At 40.1% G+C, this 26,457-nt stretch overlaps 1 protein-coding gene across 3 annotated transcripts in view; it reads right to left on the reverse strand.

Moving 5' to 3' along the window:
• The window catches only part of GALNT3 (polypeptide N-acetylgalactosaminyltransferase 3), a 48,819-nt gene extending 24,465 nt beyond the window's left edge, over positions 1-24,354 (reverse strand). The window contains exon 1 of one of the 3 annotated variants that reach the window (XM_047772784.1): positions 23,877-24,354. The gene's annotated coding sequence lies outside the window, so the exon portion shown is untranslated. Of the gene's footprint in view, positions 1-1,974; positions 2,381-23,561; positions 23,854-23,876 lie in introns of those variants that run through there. The other 2 variants (XM_047772782.1, XM_047772785.1) reach the window with 2 other exon arrangements.
• Between the last annotated feature and the right edge of the window lie 2,103 nt (positions 24,355-26,457).

Genomic DNA, 26,457 nt, shown 5'->3' on the forward strand with positions numbered 1-26,457 from the left:
TATAAAAGCAGTATTTGGTATGATAAACTGCTACTTGCAGTTGATCCTTAGAACAGAGCAGCATGTTTACCAAACCCTGATATGGGCCACCAGGAGCAAAAGAAACAGAAAGAAAAATAGAAACCTGATTATAACCTGAATCACAGTGAGGATGGACTATCTTTATGAGGCGTAAAAAAACGTAATGTGAAGAGTTCAGTACAAGACTACATACCATGCACCATTATAGTCAGTCAAGTGATTAGCCAGGGCAAAGGGGCAAGGAAAATGCCTGTGCTCCCTAAACCCCAACCATATTTTAAGGAAAATATCATTTATAGAAGTGAAAATTAACACTTTATTGAGCTTCTTTTCCAAAGTTATCAGTAAATTTAAAATAAGAAAACAAAGTTCCAAGATAGATTCTCTTGCCTTTAGCAAGACGTTTTAAGCTGAATAAACAAAATAAACAGAATTTGAAAAATTAGTTCTATATGCTGTTTTTAAATGGACTTCTCTATATTTTTCAGTACAGGATGAGCACTTTGGTTCCAAAAGATATCTCAATTATGATGTTTACTGCCCATAAAAATGAGAGTCCAACATTTCTGAGTTTTGGTTGCTTCAAAAGCCTCATGTAAGGCTTTTTACATTAACCTCTAAAGCTTTTTACATTGTTTTAAGATATAAGGAGTTTCACAACCACACAACTGTAGTAATGTCAAATGTCGAGCTACTCAATTACCATGAAAGCAAAGATACCTTGAAGGTCAGCTTGAAGGAGCAGAGGCCAATACACATGACGGCAGTTTAACAGGCAACCACAAGGCAGTGTGGTATCAGCTATGATGGAGACTAGAAAGCAGCACAGAGGGTAAGGAGATATGTTGTAAAAATTTCCCATGGTGACACCATGAAGCAGAATCTTGAAAGATAAGCAATTTTTAGGCTGGTGGGGAAGAGCAAGGAAAGGGGGGAGTGGCAGATGCAAAGGCATAAAATCAAGAAAAGATATGGTCAATCCTTGAGTACAGCAAAAGTGGAAGGCACAGGCAGGAGAGGGCAGGAGGTGAAGCAGGAAGGTCATGTAAAGATTGGCTCACAAAATCAATCTGGAATCTACCAATTTTGTCCTGAATGAATGGAAAGTGTTGAATGATTTTTAAAAAGGACATTAATCATATTTATGTTTTAGAAATATCACAGGTTCCTGAGCACCAGTAAAGGTAAAGAGTTGAGAGGAGCAGGAATAATGGAGGGGACTGACTCAAGAGAGTCCATAAGTGAAATGGAATTGGACTTGATGACAGAAAGGGAAGAGTGGAAAGTGGATGAGTATGGTGATGACATCGATAAAGGCAAGGAATATGGAAGGAAGATAGATTTGGGATGGGATGTTCAATTTTGGTCATGACAAATTTGAGATGTTGGTAGGACTTCCAAAGTGAGTTCCCATGGGCAAAAAGACATATGGGACTGAAAATCAGGGAAAACCTCTGTGCTACAGGTGAAAATCTGACAGAGTTCCGGTCATGGCTTATCGGTTAACAAAGCTGACTAGCATCCACGAGGATGCGGGGTTCAATCCCTGGCCTCAACTCAGTGGGTTAAGGATCCGGCATTGCCATGAGCTGTGGTGTAGGTCACAGACGTGGCTCAGATCCTGCATTTCTGTGGCTCTGGCGTAGGCCGGTGGCTACAGCTCCAATTCCACCCCAGGCCTGGGAACCTCCATGTGCTGTGGGTGCAGTCCTAAAAAGACACACACACACACAGATTAAAAAAAAAAAAATCTGACAGTCTTGGGGTACAAAAGAGTTCATGTACAATATAAAGTAAAGAATGCCAGAGAAATAGTTACATTTAAGGGCTGAGGAGGAAAAAGGAGAAACTGGAAAGAGCAAAGGAAATAAGAAAGCAAAACAAAGGAGAATCAAGGGAAAATAGATTGACAGATAAAGTATCTACGTCAAGTGGATACAATCTGTATCTTACCCTTGAGAGATGTTAATTGTTTAACAGTGGATGATCTTAAGTAAACTTCATGAGACATGGCCCAACAAGCTTTAGTGCAAAACCAGAAATAAACTTTAGCAGAGACTCCAATAGACTGGTTGTAATCATGACCCGGGCTTAGGATCCAGGACACTCTCAGACTAACAGGGCACCAGTGATATAAGAGGTTCTAGGGAGAAAAGGAAGAGCAAAATGTTCCATTTTCACAGGATAATGGTCTCCAACCTATGAAATACAACCTGATCACATTTCTCTCTTCCAATGGTATCATTAGTTCCATATTTCTTTCTAATTCCCCATCCTATCCACAAGTATAATTTCTGACATAAAATGTTCATGCTTGATAAAAGGCAGAAATAAATTAACCCACGTTCAGTCTCCTTTCTGCCTCTGAGACAAAAATATCCTTCTCCAGTGCTATACAGTGATACTAGATTTCTTCAGTAGCCACAGCAGGCTAGATAAGGAATTTGAGAAGGAACGAGCTGGTGTCCTTACAATGTGTTAAAAAATGGTTTTTTTTTTAACATATTGTAGGGAGACCTGGGGGTGTATACAGAGTCCTGGGAGTGTATACAGAGAGAAGAGAGAACTAGATCTTTTTACAGTAGTTATGACTTTTCCATAACATTTTATACCAGGAATCACATTGGCGGGTATGGTGGAGAATTAGAAAGAAGGATCAAATAATGAGACAGCAGGAAGAGAGTTCTTTCTCAGGAATAAATTATAAACCAGAGAAGTTCATCAAGAGGGCAATAATCCTATCAGGTATGTATGTTTATCTATCGAAAGAATGGAATCACTCAATTTGGTTTTAGAATTGGGTATCTTTAAGGAAGGAGTCAAGAAAAGCTCTTGAAGGACATGAACAGTGTCTTCCTTACTCATGGTTGTTTATTTGGCACTTACCATGAGCATGGTGACATAATGGACACCCAATAAACGTTTGTTAACCAGAAAAGGGATAAAAGAAAACCAAGATTTCATTTACTATTAGAAATAATGAAAACAATGGTTGGCTTTTGTTAAAAGCTGATTTGGTTCCTGATATTTTAACACTTTCTACATAGTTCTCATTTAGCCTTTCCAAAAATCTGGTTAAGTTTACACTATTCTCATTTTACTGGCAGACATGAAAAGCCAAAGAGGATTAAGTGGCTTGGCCAAGGTCATTCAGTTTAAGTGGATGAGCAGCATTTCCCCCAACTGTGTTCAAACTCAGGTCTGATGTAGCATCTTGAGCTTTTCATTGAAGTTGTCTAAAATAAGTTCCTTAGTAGTCAGACACTGATACCACAAATGTAAAGAGACAAGGGAAAAACCTAGGGGGAAAAACTCCAAATAGCCTCATATCACCTCAAGTAAGTTTTTCTGGACAAATGAGTTTAAAAAAAAACAAAAACAAAAACAAAAACCTGTTTTCAGATTGTGTTTTTGGAAATAAAGATTGAGGAGGATGAGACTGTAGATTTTGACATGGAGAGTTAAAAAAAATGAGACATTTTGGTGGTTGAGTCTATTAAAGGAGGAACATGATGCTTTGCTTTTATCAGATTATTTCCAAGGGAATAGTTTTATCAATTGCTGATCACTTGAACATTCCAACTTAGATCCTCCAGGGGTTATATATGACTTTTCTCTTCTTTGCTGCTAATGTACAATATTAGGCTTCCATTAATGATAAATTACACTCAACATTAAGCATCTCCATCAGTGGTCTTCAACTTTGGATACACATGAGTGGAAATCTCTCTAAAACTGCAATGTGGAGTTCCCATTGTGGCTCAGCAGGTTAAGGACCCAATGAACGTAGTCTCCGTGAGGATGAGGGTTCAATCCCTGACCTTGCTCAGTGGGTTAAGGATCCCACAGTGCTACAGGCTGTGGCGCAGAAGTAATGTTGCTACTGTTGCGGTGTAGGCCAGCAGCTGCAGCTCCAATTCAACCCCTAGACTGGGAACTTCCATATGCTGCAGGAGTGGTCATAAAAAGGAAAGGAAAAAGAGAGAGAAAAAAAAAAAACTGTAATGGCTTAGGCCATTTACAGAGTTTGATTTTACAGAGTTTGATTTTACTTTTATGTATTTATTTGTTTGGTTTTAAGGGTTTTTAAAAATTTATTTTTGACAATTGTGGTTTTTACTGAGAGGAAGGAACTCCCACTGTTTAGATCACTATGTATTATTAAAAAGAGACTTTTTAAAACTTTTTTGTAGATTTATGAAGTGTACATGATACACAATAAGTAATACATATTTAAAGTATACAAAATTTTTGTTGTTCTGGGATGGTACCTAGGCCCTGCTCTTGTTATTTTAAACTCTGCAGAGAATTCTAAAGGGATGCAAGAGTTAAGAATCAATGGTTTAGGTCGTAAGACTTTGAGCAAAACAAAACTAGCAGCTGATAAAGTACTGCATCTAACCAAAGTCAACGATGTAATTAATTTCTAATATTCCAAAGACAGGTTTTTCAAAATAGATTTTTGACATAAATTGAGTTATTTTGACATGGAGAGATTAAGATAAAATCCAAAGCAAGAATGACCCAAAGTTTCCTGAAAAGGCTCAGGAATTAATTGCTGATATAAATGAGGCATTGAAGTTATATTCCAAATTATGATGTTGTAAGATCATTTTTTTTTGTCTTTTGTTGTTGTTGTTGTTGCTATTTCTTGGGCCGCTCCCGCGGCATATGGAGGTTCCCAGGCTAGGGGTTGAATCAGAGCTGTAGCCATCGGCCTACGCCCAGAGCCACAGCAATGCGGGATCCGAGCCACGGCTGCAACCTACACCACAGCTCACGGCAACGCCGGGTCGTTAACCCACTGAGCAAGGGCAGGGACCAAACCCGCAACCTCATGGTTCCTAGTCGGATTCATTAACCACTGCGCCACGACGGGAACTCCTGTAAGATCATTTTTTAAATACTTTATTCACATTATAAATATGGAAAAACTGAGACTCTGAACAACAGAAGACATAATTCTAGTTAATTAACTAGTAAAACCGAATTATAATTCTCAATTCCTATACCTGTTCCTAGACCATGCTACTTGCCAAACTTTAAGGCCACTATAAAAACAGCCAGTGAAACAAAACAATTCTCTCCTAGAATCAACTTCCAATTAGATTATTAAGTTTGAGAATTGAAAAAAAAAAAAAAAAGAAAGAAAACAGCACAAAAGCAAACTCAGGATATTTGCACATTAGAAGTGTTGTCTTTGCACATTAGAAGTGTTGTCTTTGCACATTAGAAATGATTAGCAGGAGTTCCCGTCGTGGCACAGTGGTTAATGAATCCGACTAGGAACCATGAGGTTGCGGGTTCGATCCCTACCCTTGCTCAGTGGGTCAAGGTTCCGGCGTTGCCGTGAGCTGTGGTGTAGGTCGCAGACGCGGCTCGGATCCTGCGTTGCTGTGGCTCTGGCGTAGACTGGCAGCTACAGCTCCGATTCGACCCCTAGCCTGGGAACCTCCATATGCCGCAGGATCGGCCCAAGAAATGGCAAAAAGACAAAAAGACAAAAAAAAAAAAGAAATGATTAGCAGACAAATAATTTGTTCTACCTGTACTCTTTCTAAAATCTTTAAACATACCTATCCAAAAGTGGTCAATTGCTATCTATGAAAGATGCCATTCACAGAAGAGAGGGGAATACCATGAAATAGTTTTTAAACCTAGAAAAAAAATTCCAAGGTTTTTAAAATTCTAAATCCCTATATATTTCTAAAATTAGAAAAAAATTAAAATTTGGGTCTTAAAATTATTCATCTATATTTTAGTATATATGTAGATATTACAAAAAGGCATTAATGATAAAGATATCCATAAAATGATACTTTGAAAGGTTAAAACAATATGTACAATTCCAGCAGTCTATGAGACTGAGTTAAAATCAATGAATTGTTCTCAGGGGTAAAAAATAGAAAAATAGAAAATCTCATAAATCTCATAAATTAAAATAATCTAACTACACAGCTGTGCTCCCAGGTATCTAGACCATGACTTCTCCAACTTCAATATGATAACGAGTCATCTTGGGATATTATTTAAAGGCAGATTCAGATGGGAAATAGCAAGATGAGACCCATCTTTTAGTCAGGGTTGTTCCTCCAGGTGAAAAAGCACACATTGCAAGAATGTTAATTTTTAGTTTAATTTAAAAATTTCAACTAAACAATCTTTCTAAGGCAGGGAAATGCAGAACTTCAACTGCATGAGAAAGTAACATTTAATAAAATAAGAGGACAGTGATTCTTTCCATTTCTTGGTTCTGTATTTTAGACAATAAAGCTTTACAACTCCAGGGATTTAAGGTCTGGTTCCAGTTGAATTTAATTGGCACAAAGCCTAATTGGTGTATGAAACTTGCTTGCTACTGTGTTAAAGCATGCTGAAAAGGATTAAGAATAACTACCCAAAGCAAGAAATTACAAAATTATACCCCAAAATCACAGCCTACATTGTAGATTAATAAAAGTACAGTCCAGTGAATTAATACTTATTGGATCTTTCCCACGCATCATCATCTAGATTTCCTAATTGAATTTCAAAACAACACAAAACAAAACTTGCCCTGATAATAAACTTTAAGTGCTTGGGCAGAAATTTTAAGTGCCCCTCATCCGCTGGTGAAAACGTTAGGGAATAGGGAAGTGGAAGGAACTCATTTCTGTTTATATTTATTGGTGGAATCAAATTTCATGATGGTTTGCTGCTGTGGTTTGCTAGTTTTGATTATATTTAAGTCTATGTTCACATCCTCACTAGCAAATCTTCTTCTTGGGAAGTGACTTGTGGAGTATGACAAGTGACAAACACTGATGCAAAGCAAACTACATTGAGACAGCCACACACAGTAGACACACCTCAAAGATCCCAGCTAAAGACCCAGTCAGGCTGCTCTGGGTGGCTGGAAAATGCCACTAGAAGACAACTAAATGCATAAGATTTTCATAAAGTAGGATGACTTTTGAACAAAGGTATCTTCAGGTTATGAGACAAAAAGCCTGGTGACAGAATTGACTTCCAATTCTGTGAGGCACAGGTTTTAATAAGGAAAAAGGCATGGTCAGGCATCCAATTTCTCAGCCATACCTGGTCAGATAAACATCTCCATTAGCTGTATCTTAGGTGAAAGGTTGTAGACAGGATCTTGATTTGTAGGCCAGCCAATTTTTACAGCTTGGAACAAACAAGCAATTGGGGAACTAATCCACGGAGGGGAGGGGGTAAGTGAGGAGGGAGGCTCACATACTATCTCCTGCCACATCTGTACCTATGAATTAATTTCACTTAACAAATAAAAGATATACTACATGGATTATTTATGGCACACTAGAGAGTAGAAGAATTTTAAGGAATGATTCCAGGGATTCCACAGATTATCTTCTTAACTGATTTTCCCCTCCAGGCAGAAGCATTGCATTTTGAAAGATTTGTCCATCTAACTATTTACCTTGAAACATAGTTGACGGCTTTGGGATTAGTAAGGAGACAGAAACTTCATAGTGATTTGGACAAGGAAAGTTTAACCTGTTATTAAGAGAGGACTACAATAATAGGGAATTGGCTTGTAAGTGTTAACAAGAATGCCAAAGAACACGGGAGTAGCAGATATAAGGGGCAACCACTACCCCTAAAGCTGAGTTGAAGGCCCAGGGAAGAACCACCCCCTCATGAGGGCTGAGATGCAGAGATATTAATGGAAATGGCAGAGCATTGGCTCCCTGATGGTGGAAGAGGCACAGGGGTGCCTCACTGGTGACCCTGGCCAGAAATCTGCCCCCTGGAGTCCTAGAATAAGCCATTTACAGTGAGGTATCAAACCCCGGAAGCTGATAGGCACTAACGAAAACTGCTGGCTGCTGATGGAGTTGAAAAGCTGTCCTCTGAAGAAGTCCAACATTTTCATGGGTGTCTTGGGCCCATGTAACTCCAGGCTGTTGCCCATGATAAAAGTTGAGCAGCCTGCTCTCTAGATACCTGGTCTCGTGGGGCTCCCAATGTGTACATGGGTAAGGCTAAAGAGAGAGTATGGGGAGCAGTGATCTAGGCTGGGGATAGGTCCATGATGTCTGCAGCTACAATGTACACCACTGCTGCCCAAGTCAAGCTCTAGAGAAAGTGAAGGGAGCAGGGAGGTGCCAGCTCTAGAGGAAGCTGTGCCATGCACTGGAGAAAATTATGTGGGGCAGTAAAGGAAAAGTACACTTAGCAAGAACCTGGCTAGTGGGCCACCCTAAAACCAGGAAGAGAAGCTCCTTTCACCTTCAATGTCCTTCCAGTGGTCTCTACTGCAAAGGCTTAGGAGAAATGTTTACAGGACCCAGCTCCCTCATTACAAGCAGGGAAAGAGAATGACTTTGGAGCTGAGAAGCAATAAACTGATTAAGGAGCACAGCCTACCCTTTTGATTACTCAGCCTCTTTGCCACACATCTGAACTCCTGCACAACAGCAAGACAACTTTATATTCCACCTAACGAGATGCAAGAATCCTTCGTACAAGTGAAGGGGAGACCTCAAAATGAGGAGCTAGAGTGCCAACAGCCCTTGCATCCATTGTTTTGACTGTGTGAGTTAACTTCTCAAATTCTGTCACAGTCCCACCTAACATTCTGTTACCTAAAGACTAAATTGTAAACTTAATCTCTAACAACTTTATGTAATATTTTTTTAAAAAAAGCAATGAGAAGAAAATTGTTAGCATATACAAATAAACACATACATATAAAATGCAAAGGGAAAATGTGCAAATCTCCTACAGTCCTTTATCTAATTGGTCACAAAGCCATAACTGATGCCCATGGCTTGCTTATTCCACTACCCACTCTAAATTTATGCTCCTCAGGCAGTCTGTGCTGTTGATGCTGGCAGAAAAGGCAAATCCATAACCAGAATATTTATTTTAATGAGGATAAATCTCAGCTCCCTCAGTGATAGAAGAAGTCACATAATCAACCTGTCACCTAGAGGCTGGCTGGTGCTCCTGGAAACTCATTGTTGCTTTCTCATTGATTAGGGACTCAGCAGCAGGTTAGCCAGGTCAACTTTAGAAACAAAGAGTCCGTGTTGCTTAGCCCATGCATACATAGCCTCCATTTCTGCCACTGTGCCCACTATTTGTGGGCCCACTGAATAAGCCCTGGGGTGTCTGGGGAGAAAAGCTAACTGACATCCACAAAGTATCTAATTTTGTCCACTTGATTTTTTTTTTTTGGCTTTTTGCTTTTTCTGGGGCCTCTCCCACAGCACATGGAGATTCCCAGGCTAGGGGTTGAATTGGAGCTGTAGCCACTGGCCTACGCCACAGCCACAGCAACATGGCATCCAAGCCTCATCTGCCACCTACACTACAACTCATGGCAATGCTGGATCCTTAACCCACTGAGCAAGGCCAGGGGTCACACCCACAACCTCATGGTTCCCAGTCAGATTTGTTAACCACTGCGCCGAGACGGGAACTCCTTGTCCACTTGATTAAAGAGTGATAGGTGTCTTATGGTAGGCATTCAGATGGGACATAAATTTCTTGTCTCCCTTTTTTGAAAGGTCCTTCCTTATACCTCTTCCTCAAAATACCTTGCAACCAGTCTTCCAACCCTGTTCTTCCCAAGTCCCTGACCATACAGTCAAACCATTAGCAACTGCCCATGGACCATATTATACACACACACACACACACACACACACACACACACTTCTGGCCATATCTCATTTCAAATGCAGTATACAAATCATATTCACTGTTCAAAATCCTGCCTCCTGGGAGAATTTTCCTTCTCCACTGTCCTTCACAATGACTCATAAGTGGGGCTGTCCACTTTTTTTTTTTTTCTTTTGTCTTTTTAGGGCTGCACCCACAGCATATGGAGGTTCCCAGGCTAGGGGTCAAATTGGAGCTACAGCTGCCGGCCTACACCACACCCACAGAAATGCAGGATCTGAGCCACGTCTGTGACCTACACCACAGCTCACGACAATGCCAGATCCTTAGCCCACTGAGCAAGGCCATGGATGGAATCTGTGTTTTCATGGATGCCAGTCAGATTTGTTTCCACTGAGCCACGCATGACAGGAACTCCGGGGCTGTCCACTCTTGAATGGTACCAGCATATCCTGAAGACTCCTATTTAAACCAGGCTTTGGGTTTTTCTTCTATCAACTAGATTGAGGAAATCCTCAAGAGGCGAAAGGCATGGGTTGAAGGAACCAAGGCAATACAATAGTTGTTATCAAAGGATTCTGCTCACACAAGTGACTTGTACTTTGCAGATCTGCCCAAGTTCTGTCTCTTACATACTACTGGGGCCCAGGGAAGGCCTCTCCCAAAACATGCCTCAATGGCATTGGTTGTTTTGTTTTGTTTTTTGTCTTTTTTATCTTTTCCAGGGCCATACCCGTCGCATATGGAGGTTCCCAGGCTAGGGGTCAAACCAGAGCTGTTGCTGCTGGCCAACGCCTCAGCCATAGCAACACCGGATCTAAGCCATGTCTGCGACCTACACCACAGCTCATGGCAATGCTGGATCCTTAACCCACTGAGAAAGGCCAGGGATTGAACCCTGCAACCTTATGGCTCCTAGTCAGATTTGTATCCACTGAGCCAGGAAGAGAACTCTGCATTGGTTATTTTGCATTAAAGTTACTAAAGAAACAGATGATGCGAGAGGGACACTTCGACCCTCCTATCTCCCTGAAAGCAGGAAATAAATCCCTCCTGTGAATGGTGTACTCCCGGCATCTGGAGGTAGAAGGATAATACTATGGTGTTACACAATCTGAGGTTGGTTGAAGCTGTGGATGCAGATTTGCCAATACAGAGAAACTACATAGATGGAGGGCGGACTATAAATTATACCTAAATCTTCAACTGCTCAGAGGGTAGGTGCCGCTAACTCCCACATTGTTCAGAGGTAAGCTGTATATTTGGAATCAGCCAACAATTAGGTTTATGATAGTACAGTCACTAAGATCTATCCAACTTCTATACAGGCCAAATAAGTGAGGTAAATGGAGATGTGACTAATATCGCAAGTCTTATTTCAAATCTTTGAAAGTGGCATTAATCTCAACAATTCCTGTAGGGATATGGCATAACTTCTGATTTACTGTGTTAGGTGTTAGAAGGGAGAATTCCGAAGTCTTCCATTTAGCTCTCCTACCGTAATGGTCCTAGATCCATGATTTAGAGAGGCAATATAGGGATTCTGCCAGTTGTCTACAATGTCTACTCCAATTATGCTTTAAGGAGCTAGGGAAATAAGCACAGGGTGGATCTTTGACCAGCTGGGTGCACCATGAGTCAGGCTGGAGCTAAGACTCCATTTTTTCCTTGGTCCTTGTAAATCCCCATTTTAACTGGCAGGCCACAGTGGTATTTTGGGTCCCCAGAAATAAGTATGAAAGGCCTGATTATTTCCTTTTCCCCAAAGTGCAGTCTCCTAACAAATGGCTACAGGTCCCTTTGGGGAAGGCTTAGAGAAAGATTTCTGGTATATGCTTGAGGCAGTGATGCAGTGTTCTTCCTCAAGGGGAACTGGCCTCTACTTCAATCTAACGGCTCTGGACCTATGAAGTGACTTAGGTTTGGAAATTGGATGAAAGGTCATAACTCTCAACTGTGTTAACTAAAGTTAACTTTTTAAACTAAACAACTAAAGTTAACTGTTTTGGTATTAGACCTAGAGTTTTTCCTGTTATATACACAAAGTGATAATGCCATCGATTTCATTCATTAGCTGCCCCAAGAAGTCTGATGACTTTACTTTTGACTTAACCACAAAACCATCTGTGAGCCAATGATTTTTGACTACATCTATGTTCCTGCTTTCCATTAATGTACAGGTAATCTACTTTGTCCTTGGTTGTTACATGCTACCACTTGGTTTCTGCTGCTAGGGGATCCCACACTCTCTTCACTGAAATCGGGGAGCCAATCTCAATGGTCTTAAAGGAGAGCAACCATAGATATTTTTTCACTGATGCAGGGGTTCCTCTCATTGATTTTCTCAATATCTTTGTGAAGGAAGTATGTACTGGGCCTTGTCATGGAATATAAGTGGAAGAAGAGTGTGAAAGTTGCATATAATAAATCCAAACTTTGATTTTTTTTTGAGGAAGTCTCCAGTCTCACAAATAGTAGACAATGTCCACTCAGTCTCCTTTTGAGGCCTTAAAATATTAAGGGTTAAGGAGAGTAAGACTGCTTGCTCAATTGCCATCATTTTGCATTTACCTTTCTACAGGTTTATGCATAACTTATTTAGTAAATACTTGTCCTCCACCTCTCAACTTGCATTCTCCTCTAGAAAAACTGTCAGCAAACTTTCTGTAAAGAGCCAAATAGTAATTTTTTTTTCTCTGTGGGGCATATGGTCTATATTGCAATTGCTTGACTCTATTTTTGTGGTGCAAAAGCAGCTACAGACAATACGTACATGAAAGGACCTAGCTGGTTCTAATAAAATTTTGTTTACAAAAACAGGTAGTAGACTGAATTTGGTCCAAGGGCTGTAGTTTTCCAATCCCTAGTCTAGAAATTCAAAAGGACTTCTATATCAACACCTATATATTTCCCTATACTTACCCCTTCTTCATTAGCTGCCACATCCCCAGATGGAAAAGACAAAATAACTTTTCCACAAATCCCTAACATTATTTTTAATTATGCATAAAAGCAATGTCTGTCTTTAAGATTGGGCTATACATGAGCCTACTTTGAAGTGTACAATGTCCCTCCTCTGATCCAGTTACCACCTGAAATGTCTGCACTACCCACTCCTCACGGTTAAAGTATGAAAAGACCCTATTAGTATGTGTTTCAGTTGGAAGTAAACCAATGTCAGCCTAAACTTTAATTCTTTTTTCAACAGCTGACCTCAAGCAGGATTCATCAGGCCCATAGCTAGACAATTACCACACAGTGAGGCCTATGAGACACATGCTGAATGCCAAGCTCCACAGAGAGAAGGGAGGGTTACTAATTCTGTGGGATTTGTACCTAATTCTTTAGGCAAAGGGGAGAGGCCTTAATGGATTTTAAGCAGTGCGATGACCTAATCAGAATTGATTCCTGAAGCTGTGCTGAATATGAATTTTTTTCCCAGGGTGGAGGGGTGGTGGGAAAACCAGAGAGGAGGCTGGAGGCAACTGGGAGACTATTAAGAGTAACCCAGGTGAGAGATGAATAGAAGGAGTTTCACACTCCTTCTTGGGATAGGATTTGGAAGGTAGAGTTAGCTAAACTCAACAAATAAATCAATGAGGAAGCTGGGAAGGTTGTTAAATTGTCAAGTTTGTTAAAGAAGGGTTCTTGATTTGTTGAAAAAGACCAGGTAATGATGTGCTCTCTACTCCAGATCATTTGCAGAGGTAGACCTGGAACTAAAATAATGGAGCAAGAGGCATGAGCACTAAAGGAGGTGATGACAAAGGTCAAAAAGGTGGGTCATATCTGGAAAAACAAAGGTCATGGTCAAAAGCTCAAAGAGAGCTATTCACATAAGAAACCCTCTCTGCACTATTAATTTTCCTCCTTAGCGGCCACTTACTACCAGGTGTTCTTTTACCCTTTATTCTTACTCCATTTGATTCAGAATTATCAATTATGCAAGGTCTCATACTACTTCAGTCTTCATCAGTGAATAACTTCTAGAAATTTGTCCCATAGATATGCTAATATGAAAACAAAATGACAACCCGTAAGTTTGCACATTAAAGCTTTTTTTTTTTTTTTTGGGCCACACTTGCGGCACATGTAGATTCTCAGACTAGGGATCTAGTTGGAGCTACAGCTGCTAGCCTATGCCACAGCAACAGCAATGCTGGATCTGAGCTGCATCTGCGACCTACACCACAGCTCACAGCAACACTGGATCCTTAACCCACTGAGCAAGGCCAGGGATCGAACCTGCAACCTCATGGTTCCTAGTCGGATTCATTTCCGCTGCGCAATGACGGGAACTCCTAAAGCATTTTTTTAATATTAAAAGGTTAAAACATCCTACAACTCTTACCAAAAGGGAACTAGATAAATCAATTGTGATAGTCATATGATGGAATATTATTCCAAGTTAAAAACAAAGCAACAAAAAGATGTTCAGTGTCACTCATTATTAGAGAAATGCAAATCAAAACCACGAAGAGGTACCACCTCACACCAGCCAGAGTGGCCATCATCCAAAAGTCTACAAATAATAAGTGCTGGAGAGGGTGTGGAGAAAAAGGAACACTAGTACACTGTTGGTGGGATTGTAAATTGGTGCAACCACTGTGGAAAGCAGTATGGAGATTCCTCAGAAAACTAAACATAGAACTACCATTTGATCCAGAAATCCCACTCCTGGGCATCTATCCAGAGAAAACCACGACTCACAAAGACACATGTACTCCAGCGTTCATTGCGGCACTATTTACAATAGCCAAAACATGGAAACAACCGAAATGTCCAACAACAGAGGAGTGGATCCAGAACATGTGGTACATATACACAATGGAATATTACTCAGCCATCAGAAAGAATAAAATACCAGCATTTTTAGCAACATGGATGGACGTAGAAATTATCATGCTAAGTGAAGTCAGCCATACAATGAGACACCAACATCAAATGCTTTCACTGACATGTGGAATCTGAAAAAAGGACAGATGGAACTTCTTTGCAGAACAGATGCTGACTCACAGACAATGAAAAACTTATGGTCCCCGGAGGAGACAGTTTCGGGGGTGGGGGAATGTGCTTGGGCTGTGGGGTGGAAATCCTGTGAAATCAGATTGTTATGATCATTATACAACTACAGATGTGATAAATTCATTTAGTAATAAAAAAAGTAATTAAAAAAAAAACAAAGCAACATCTTATATATGCTGATATGATGTGAGCTCCACAATACAGTTTAACAAACAAAAAAAGGTTTATTTGCATTTCAAAATCAGAGAAAATATAAGCATATTGTTTGTATTTTTTTTTTTTTAAAGCACTGGTTGCCTCCAGAGAGGAAAACTGAGTATCATAGGGCAACAGTGAAAGGAAAAGGGCTACTGGGGGCAGAGGGGCATTCCATCTGAATGAGGGAGTAAGTAAACAACAAAAGTCATCATATCTAACAGAAATGTCAGCAAAGAAAAACTCCAGACAACTGCTATGGAAAGGCCTGGAAAGCAATAGTCCAAATTGGAACAAGAGGACAGACAGCTCCAGGAAGGGACCCATAAATCTGATAGGTTTGATAATGTAGGAAAATCTTACTAAGAAGATGTTGGATTACATAGAAATAGAAATCTATATATGGAAAAATTAAACATATGCTTTTTTTTAAAAGTGTGTTTATTATTAACTCCAGGATTTCAAAAAATTCTACAAGTAGAAGTTCCCCTTGTGGCTCAGAGGAAATGAACCAGTCTGGTATCCATGAGGACACAAGTTCCATCTCTGGCCCCACTCAGTGGGTTAAAGGATCCAGCGTTGCTGTGAGCTGTAATGTAGGTGGAAGACGTGGCTTGGATCTTGCACTGTGTGACTGTGGCGTAGGCCAGTGACTGTAGCTCCGATTCGACCCCTAGCCCAGAACTTTCATATGCTGTGGGTGTGGCCCCCCCAAAAAAAAAAACCAAAACTCTACAAGAATCATGTTTGTAATAGACTTAACTTGGCTCAGTAGTGAACAATATCTACACAATAATAAATATATACTAAAATGCAAACAAAAGAATGTGAAAATCATATTGCAAGATCTATTGGGAAGTTAAGAAAGGAAGAGCAAGGGTTATGTGTGTGAAGAAGCTTGATATTTATCTACCATAATGGGAAGTCAGGAGGCAATGTCAAATATTGATATATTAAGAAATAGCAGTATACGCGTATTATTTCAAAAGGTAAATACTGCAAGAAACATCTGAAAGAGGTGAAAGCAGTTGCCTTTATGTCACAGGACTGGGGAGATGAGGGGCCACTGGATTTTTGATGCTGTTATAAGATGTTTAATTATACTATTTAATTTTACTTACATATAAGTCAGGTGAAAGTACAGGATTTGGAATGAGACAGCTTAGATTTGAATATTGACTATGATGTTTCACTAGTCTTGTAAATAAAGGCAAATTACTTACTCTTTCAACTTTCCTATCTTTAAAGTAGGGGAAAAATAATATATACCTCATAAAGCAACTTTGAAAATTAAATGATTAATTCATGTAAGTTGCTTAAAATATACCTGTTATGTAAGTGCTCAAAGGTAAAACTGTAAAACTAATACTTATTAAGACAACGAGTATTAACTACTATTATTTGATAAAAATAAAGGCATTAGTAACTAAAATCTCTTTTTAAAAAATATGAGCCACATATTAAGTCTGTCCCTTCTGCAAGGAAACTTAAAAATTTTAAGTTAATTCTCCCAGATACTAAGTAGAACTTTATTTATTTAGGTTATAGTCTTCAATTTAATCCATAGTTGGGGGGGCGGGCAGGGGTACCTATGAAAAATTCCAGTTATAACAAGAGCTCCACTGGAATCTGAAGGATGAATTTTAGCTAGTTATGCCAAAAGAAGAGGAAAGGGAGTTCTAGGTAGGAAAAATGACATTTGCAAAGACCTAGAGGCAGGAGAAATTGGGCAGTTAAAAGGTAAAAGGGCTATTAGAACAATTCCTAACACCTTACACAAAAATAAACTTAAAATGGATTAAAGACATAAATATAAGACCAGATACTATAAAACTCTTAGAGGAAAACATAAGCCAAACACTCTCTGACATAAACGACAGTAACATCTTGTCAGATCCACCTCCTAGAATAATGACAATACAAACAAAAATAAACAAATGACAATTAATTAAACTTAAAAGTTTCTGCACAGCAAAGGAAACCTTAAACAAAATGAAAAGACAACCCACAGAATGGGAGAAAATATCCGCAAATGAATCAACTGACAAGGGATTCATCTCCAAAATTTATAAACATCTTCTGCAGTTCAATACCAAAAAAACAAACAACCCCATCAAAAAATGGGCAGAAGATCTAAACAGACAATTCTCCAAAGAAGACATACGGACTGCCAAAAAACACGTGAAAAGATGTTCAACATTACTCATTATTAGAGAAATGCAAATCAAAACCACTCTGAGATACGTGACCTTATACCGCCCAGAATGGCCATCATCAAAAAGTCTACAAACAATAAGTGCCGGAGAAGATGTGGAGAAAAGGAAACCCTATTACATTGTTAGTGGGAATGTAAATTGGTGCAACCCCTGTGGAAAACAGGATGGAGATGCCTCAGAAAACTAAAAATAGAACTACCATTTGATCCAGAAATCCCACTCCTGGGCACCTATCTACCCAGAGAAAACCATGACTTGAAAAGACACACATACTCCAATGTTCATTGCAGCACTGTATGCAATAGCTAAGACATGGAAACAACCTAAATGTCCATCAACAGAGGAGTAGATCAAGAAAAGGAGGTACATATACACAATGGAATATTACTCAGCCATTAAAAGGAAAGAAATACCGGCATTTTTAGCAACATGGATGGACCTGGAAATTACTGTGCTAAGTGAAGTCAGGCAGACAGTGAGACACCAACATCAAATGCTATCACTTACATGTGGAGTCCAAAAAAAGGACACAATAAACTTCTCTGCAGAACAGCTACTGATTCACAGACTTTGAAAAACTTATGGTTTCCAAATGAGACAGGTTGGGGGGGTGGGGGAATGCACTGAGGGTTTGAGATGGAAATGCTGTAAAATTTGGTTGTGATGATTGTTGTACAACTATAAAATTCATCGAGTAATAAAAAAAGAAAAGAAAAAAGAAAAAGAAAAGGGCTAGTAAAGCTAGAACAGAAAGTGATGAGAGAGGTGTGCACTAAGGGACTAAATCATGCCAGGCCTTCAGGCCACATCAACGAGTTTGACTTATCCTAAGGCAATGAAGGGCTTTAAGCAGGGGTTTACAAGATCAAATATTTTGAGAATATCCCTTGGCGTACAGAGTGAAGAATCAACTAGAAGGAAGTCAGGAAGAATTCAGATAGACAACAGGGAGGTCACTGCAAAAATCCAAGCAAGAGATGATGATAGTGATAGGAATGGAGGAAAGTAGATAGATTTGAGAAATATTCATTTAAGAGGTAAAACTGATAGAAATTGGAAAAGGGAGACTCCTAATATGGAATCTTTTGCCGCCTTCTTGCCTCCTTTTTTTTTTTTTTTTTTGGTCTAATCTAATTAAACTATATTCTTTAAGTAAAAGTTGACCTACTGAACTTCTCACCAATACTAATGTACTCAGTTGTAGAATATTTACAAATAAAAGCTGTAAGACATTTCAATCACAAAGTTAACTTTTCACTTCTAAATGGTAAAACCCAGATCTTGGAACAGAACCAAAAGACACAAAAATAACATTGAATTCAAAGGAATGAGATGGAAATAACAGCAATCTAAATTAAATAGCCTAATTAAATACAGTGAAACAAGTTTCCTACTTCCCAGTTTCTGCAGTTGCTGCCCATAAAAAAGCAAATATACTGCCTGCCCAATGCCTTTCCCCTTCCTGTGCCACTATTACGCCAATATTTTTACTCCACAATGGTCTCAGAGGAAAGAGAAATTTTATATGCTTTGCAAATGATATAAAGTTCTGTGGTTGCTTGTATGTACACAGATAAAAACGCAGACTGTATTAGCACATGATAGAAAAACACCACACCTAGCTCAGGTGTATGTGGAAGTGTGTTGGGGAAGGGGGGGGTTACAGTTTCCTAAATGAGTTGAGACATCAGTGGACTCTTAACCAAAGAGTTAAGGAAAAAGTACTCTTAGTGGTGGAGAACAAAAGAAATACACACGGGGGGGGGGGGGCAATGATTATCTATACATATTTGAAGCAGAGGATAGAGAAGTTCAGGTTTACCTTTTTAAAGAGATCATCACCTCAGGGGTTCTGCTGAGGATGAACTGGAGCTTAACACTGCTGAGATATCAGCTAGCAGGTGGTTGTGGTACCCAAGTCAAAAGTAAAAGTAGGTCAGTAAAAGTAGGAGAGGAATTTGTGGGAAGAAAGCAAAAAAGGTGGAAAACCTTTAGCATATACATTGATCTGATAGTTGTGGAAGCTAAGAAAAGAGTAAAAAATGGCTTCTGGATTTCTGGCATGATACCTGGATGGTGGTACAGATCCATAACCCATTCTCTAAATTCCAAGAGCCAAATGTGTTTTGAAATTCAGAATATTTTGGATGTCAAAAAGGAGATGTGGTTTACACCCCCTATATAACAGTGTACCTGCAGCAGAGCCTGAGACAGTACCAAGTAATCAAACACAGTGCTATTTCTGCAGCAAGACACATCCACCAAGAGGAGTAGATGATAAAGAACTTCCTGACAGTTCACCCAGGTTTTGAAGCAAGTACATTGAAGTTTTGCTGACAAATGAGCTAACCAAAAAAATTTTTGGGTTATCAGAAATTTTTTTTTTTTGGTATTGGGATTGTGGGTAAGAAGGGGTAGAGGTACTAATACCTATAAATAATATACAGGAAGTAAAACAGGTTGGTTTTTGTTGGTCGTCGTTGCTGTTGCTGTTGTGATGGGATGAAGGTTCTGGTTTTCACATGTATAATCTCAGGTAATTAGACATCTTAAAGATGTCCAGAAGGCAATGGGATGGATGAGATGAGCCAACTAGTTTGGACAGTTGGAAACTGAAACAATTATAAGGAAAATATGTACTTGGGAATATACTCTCTGTTTAGTGCCAAAAATAAGAGCCTTACTCAGAGAATGACTGAAGAAGATTCCATCCAATTGTCAGCAGTCACTGATGACCTAGAATTGAGAGTCCTCCTGGTCCCTGCTTTGCCATAAGTTAATGTACTTTGGTCTTTTGCCTTTACTGGCACCAATTTGAAATCAGTGTTGCTACTGGCAGTGTAATAATTGTGTTATGATTACTCAAATTATACAAAACTATTCTCATACTAACTAGATGCATAGTTACATAGGTGATTGAAAATATTTCCCATTCAATCAGATTTTATAATCATAAAAGATCTGTTATACCAAATGTATTTTTATACTTTATGGGCCAGAGAATTGAGCTTCTCTAAAGATATTTGGGCATTGATCATTTCCTAAATACTAAACATATTAATATTTTATTTTGGAGAAAAATTCCTCTTACCGGGAATCCGAAGGCAGGTTAAAATTAAAAGCTTCTACGGAAGCCAGAATCATCCAATCACAGCGTCCAAGCCTACATCCTACAGGTTCTTTAGGGAATCTAATTTCTCAATCTCCCAATTTAGTCTTTTTTGGGGAAGTGGGGGGGGGGTAAGTGGTATGATACTTATAATATGTCATCTGTTTCATAGTAAAAGAAAAAATATATATTAACAGACTACAAATAACAAACTTGCCTATTTAATAATTTTTTTCAGATTCACCGAGCATTATAACTCAGCCATAAAATTTAGAACTTTTAATATAGCTGGACAGAATTCTTTTTCTCATACTTTCACTTGACAATTGTTACCATCAAAATCCCCTCAGAAAAAGCTTTCCAATTTTTCCTGTCCCCAAATATACTTTAAGCATACATTATGCTGAGAATCCATTTAAAATACAGTAAGGTTTCATGCAGTCCCTAATGTTTGATTTAGTCAAGTGCCAGGTCCTAGAGTTTTAAACCCTCCAGTAACTGCTTAATAAGGATTATGATATAATTGTATATATTTTTTTAAATACAGTTTGATTTTCTTTCCTGTGAATGCATATGTGTGTGTGTGTCTGTGTGTACATGTAAGACGCAGTAAACTGGTAGAAAAATCAGCCTTAAAAAAAAGGTAAATTCAGTAGGATACCACTATTTTCATTGTAGGTTCCAGCCCATTTGTGGTCATAAAATCAATGCAGTGTTTTAAGGCCAATATTTTTTAAAAGTTAAATAACAGAGAAAATCCACGTTGTAAAGATTGAGTATTGGTTTGTAAACATGGTTTTATTTCTATATACGCACACTTGAATATACTGTGTTGAGGCATAGAATACATTTCTTATTGAGGATTGCAGTCCACAAAAAAGTTTAAAGAACATTGAATGTGAAGGAACTGTGCTTGCCAACCAAAAATCTAGAATGTTGCAAACAGAAGGATGACCCTGGGTTGCTGCCTCATAAAATACACATTTAAGCCAATACAATAAAAGATCAGAAGACTAAATTATGTTGTCTGTGTTGACTCAAAAAATTAACCATGGCTCTGAAATACCAAGAAAGGATTAAAAATCTCAATCCACATGGCATCTTCAATGCACATGTGATCCACAGTGAGAGGAAAAGAATGATGGCCTTACTTGGTCTCCCTGGAGTCAGGCATCATCTGAACCAGTAGAAACTAGGGTAAATCAGAGATGCATAAAGAACAATGGATTATTCTTTAATGATAATGGCCTTACAAACTTTATGAAAGACAAAAAGACAAGTATCTTATGATAAATGATAATATGGGTGGTGGAAATTAAAGATAACATGAGTATTGAGTCAAGCCACTCAAATAATGCCATGCCTACCACTAACTTGCTGGATGAAGTGACTGGATATCCAGAGTAAAAAGAGGATCCCCAGAATGCTAGCGCTGATTTGTTTTAAGCCCTCACTATCTTAAAGAAGTATTATTTTTCCTATTTTACAGATAGTTTGAGGCACACTGTTACTCCAGCTAATGCAAATATGTTACATTTCTCCCTAGAATTAAGAGTAAATGTAATTTAATAACATCTGGCCTAATAATCAATGAAGATTAAATGAATACCCTACACTCAGAGAGCAATATTTACATCTAATTTTTAAATAGTTTTTAGCACATTTATTTCTCCATACGGAGACAAGATTAACAGGGCAGGAAAGGGTCTTTTAAGAAAAGCAGAAAGCACTGGTTGAAAGTATTAATAATTATGTCCTATTGTGTGCTATAGTTAGCTTTTTAACTTTGCACCTTAAAAAAAAACTATATATTTCCTAAGGCTTTTTATGTTAAGTGTGTAATTTAAAATGTATTTTTTTAATTAGCAAAGATAGAACTAAACGAATCTAGGCAGTGACCTTGTCATTTATTATTAGAAATTTCTATGTAAAAATGCTAGTTAAAAGAACGTAAAAAGAAAAATGCTTAGTATAAACTTCAGAATGTTTAAACAATATGTATGCTAGGCTTCAGATATGAAAAGTTAAAGAAACCTAATCGTAGAGTATTTTAACCTCATATTTTAGCCACAAACTCAAAGAAAAAATTATACAGAAAAGATGCAACAGATTTTTCCACAACCACAACAGAAATTCTCAAATAAATGCAGCAACTTTGTTTTTTAACAATACAATTAGAATTTAAATGTTTTCATTATGTAGCATATAACTTCTACAGCAAGTTATGTTCACTTAATATGGTCTTCTGAAAACCAGAAAAATTGGTAACTCCGTGGGGTTCTAAAAACAGAAAATGTTATTTGATAAATTTGAAGTCAAGTGTTTGGATAAGTTTTTTTAGAGAGTAGGAGGGGCTTTGATGAGTTTTGAGAGAAAAGGAAAGAAATGTGTAAGGTAAGCACCAGTTTCGCCGTCAATTCTTAGGCTTGAGAAAAGCCTAATTAGGCAGGGAAAGGAATTTGGGCCTGGCACACCCAGGTTCAGACGTGGCAGGTTCCTGAAACAAAGTTTTTCTGAACCTTTGAGTCATATGCCACAGGCAAACCAAAGCCGCGATACGCAGGTCGTTAAGGCAACAGGTCCTTTAACGAGATGGTGTGCGGTTGGTGAGTGGCAGCTGGATTTCCTCCTGCCACGAAGAAAATAACTTCTTGATCAAACCGGAAAGTGGGCGCAGCTCTGGCTTGAGGAGCGCACCCGGAAAAGTGCAGAGACCAAACAGAGAGAGAGAGGGATGTCCGCGTCCTGACCACAGAGCGCCTTCCAAACCACTCGGAAATCATTTGAATGGCTCGGGCGGTCGCGGTTTCCAGCCTAAGACTGCCTGGGGTCCAGCTGGGAAAGTTGCCTGGCCAAGCCATGCCCTTCCCGCCGAGGGCTTGCTCCCCACCCCCCACCCGGGCACCCGCACTCGAGCGGGAGAAGACCAGCAACCTGTTAGCCCAAAAAGAGGGGCTGCTGCCCGGAGCCGAGCCCCGCCCCTCCCATCCTCTACTCCGCGACCCCTGCAGGGACAAGCTCCCGGCCCCCTGGACTTCAGCGTGGGTCCGGCTCTTCTGGCGCCTCCTTTAAAAACCGACAGGGGGCACTGCGGGTGACAGGGGCGACAAGGCGACCCTCGGAGCGCCACTTGCCCCCGGCCTCGGGCGCCCCTTTCGGCCTCTCCGTGGGGCAACTGAAAACCGCTCTCGAGACCATGTCTAACCGGCCACCGGGACAGTCCCTGTCTCCCCGCCACGTGAGCCTCTGCGTCCGTCCGACCCCCACCCCCCAGGTCCCCAGCTCCAGACGCTGCCCAGGGGCTACGGGTCCCCCGCCCGAATCCAGGCTCTGGCTCGCCGGCTTACCTGACGAGTGGGCAGGACAGAGCAAGGCGGCGGGAAGCGGCGGCCCGGCGGGCACTGGACGTGGGCCGGGAGCCAGGTGCAGGTGGCGGCGGCGGCGGCTCCGGTTGCTGTCGCTACAGTTGCCGCTTAGTCCAGCTCCTCCTCCGCCGCCGCCTCCTGCCTTCCCGCTGGGCCTCCGGCGTTGCCAGGAGAGGCCGAACCAAGGCTCCGCTTCCTCTCGGAGTCTCCCAGGTGAGCTCCAGCCTGCGACGTCGGCAGGGGCGAGGCCCCCGTCCCGCGCCTGCGCGCCAGCCTCCCGCCCCGCCCAAGCCCTACCTGAGCGCTCCAGGTGAGGATCGAGGACCACGCGCGGGGCGGGGGCGCGGTCCCTGCTGAAAGCGGCCACCCCGCGGCTCCTCTCTCCGCGCGAGGGGAGTCTGGTTCTCCGCGAGAGGCAAGGCTAGTTCTCCGAAAGAGGCAAGCCTCAGCCCGTCTTACACAGAGGAGTCCTGCGCTGACCTGGTGGCAGGGATCACCTTGTAATCAGAAGACAATCTGGGTCTTTAGGGAACCAGAGGTCTGAATTTCCCTCACACACACTTCCTTTACGTTTCGCCAAAATGAAGGGGTGCGCTGTCCAGAGATCCGGGGGCCCCTTGCCTCCGAGGACCACCTCATGACGGCAGTAACCGTTGGCTTGTAAGGTTTCCACGAGCAGGGTTCAGCAACGTCTGTCACCACTTAGGTTCGTGAGCTATTTGGTCGAGCTTCCTTCCCATGCTGTCTTGATTTCATCACTTGACTCACTTCAGCACAGCTAGTGGTTTCCGTTTTTGCAAGCGCGCGCTCTTGTAGGGGCGCCTCACGTCCAAAGGGGGAGCCTCCCTGTTACAAAGAAGAGCTTCTGGTATTTGGCAGAACCTTGCGAATTTGGGGCGCACCACGCCTTCCTGGGTTGCTACCGAAAGGCAAACCAATTCCCAGATGAGAGGGAAAGCAGCGCCGATAGAGAGAAACCCGCTGTTCTTGTTTGGAAAGACACTCTGGTTTCCAGGAGAGAGCTTGCTTCTCCTGCAGGTTTGCTTAAACCCAACATCTTGTGGAAAGGTCAGAACGCAGACTTTAGGGAGATGGTGGGGTTTGCCATTGTTTGTAAGAGGAAAAAAATTTATTTACCAGTATTTTTCCCCATTATGACAGGTACGACTTTCTGTTTCAGCCTTCCTTCTGCTGTTCTGACAAACATTGACACACCCGAAACCAGGACTTAAAATGACCTTTCTACCTTCCTATGAACTTATTTATTTGGCTCTATCTTCAGTGTACGTAGGAATATAAAAAGAAAAATAGCTGAAATGTTTTAGTGGCATGCTTCATTACTTGGTGGCTGATTTTCCATAAAGTTTAGTTACGGCCTTCCGCCTGCATTTTGGCACATATTCTTATGGTTCCTGTTTATTGGTATATTACTGTTATGTGTGACCTAAAATTAAAGTTTAGAAATACTGGTTAGTCCAGTATCAACGTGTGTAGCTTTAGGGTTTGACTAGTCTGACACTGGTTTTAGCATCCATAGTACCATATTTACACTTATGAATTGGATTTAAAGTCAATTAGTTGTTTGTTTTGTATATTACAGTTACTTTGCAAGCATCAAGGAACCGTTATGTGTTTGTGACATTTTAATATGCATACCTATAAGCAATTTTTAAACTCTCCTTCTCTTCCCACCAAAAATTCAGGAGCTACTTATGGGTGTTAACATACCAACTTGATATATTTGTCCTTAGATCCAGAGCTAAAAAAATACTACCTAAATTCCACACATATACCCCTCCTTTTTAAAAAAAATTCTGCCACTCTCTTTATTTGCCTTTAAATGGCAAAGAGGGTGTTAGTCTTAGGAAGATTTGGGAAAAATCTGAAATGTGTAACCAAGAAATCGATCTCTTATCTTGCATTATCCATCTCTGAATGAGTCAGGAGCCAAAGATTATCAGAGTTTGGATGTCCCACCAAGCAAAGAGCAAGAATTTTCACTGACAGAGCAGGAGAGAGCAGATGGATATAGCAATAGCAATCTGGAATCCAAGGACTGAAATGCATTGACAGCAAGACTGGTGGAATCAAATAACAACTGAAAAGAGAAGCTGGGGGAGACCTATAAAAGAGCAAGCAAATGGGACCAAAATGCTACATGAGGAGTGAGAAAAGAAAAGAAAAAATATAAAAATCAGGAGTTACTAAAAATTGACTGCCAGTTTTACAATAGAGACAATTTAAACAAGGAAAGCAATATTTCTGGGTCTGCATACCCACTAGCATTACATGTACTACTTCATTTCATTCTGAAAGCAAAGTCTTAAAATTAATGAAATTTATTTACTTAATAACATTAAAATGCTGCAGGTTCAGGGGAAAGTATTATTATGTTCAAATGTTTAATGCCCTAAACCCAATCGGATGAAGGGTTTTTGAAAGTACCATCCTATTCAAAATAACGGGATAAAGAATTTGTTTTATAAAGAGGAAATAAGTATTTCATCATAAAATAAAACCCAGGAGACTTAGTTTAGACGTGCTTCTCAGAAACACACTTGTTTTAATACAACATGTTTGGCATAAAAAGGCAGTTAAGATAGAAAACTGAGCAGATTTTACACAGGAAGAAAGATATACATTCCCTCTCTCCTTCCTCTCTCTCCTTCCCTTGCTTTCTCTCTCTCAACACACACACACACACACACACACGCGTGTGCACACACACACACACAGAGGACTAGAACAAAATGCCCATTTATATGGGTACTAAATAATACTCACTGTTTAATAATTTCTGTTAACATTTAAATTAATGCCGAGACCAGTATCTGACACTTAGTAGATGCTCAATAAATACTTCTTAAATGAATAAGTA

The sequence above is a fragment of the Phacochoerus africanus genome, chromosome 3 (assembly GCF_016906955.1).
Source record: "Phacochoerus africanus isolate WHEZ1 chromosome 3, ROS_Pafr_v1, whole genome shotgun sequence".
Taxonomy (NCBI): domain Eukaryota; kingdom Metazoa; phylum Chordata; class Mammalia; order Artiodactyla; family Suidae; genus Phacochoerus; species Phacochoerus africanus.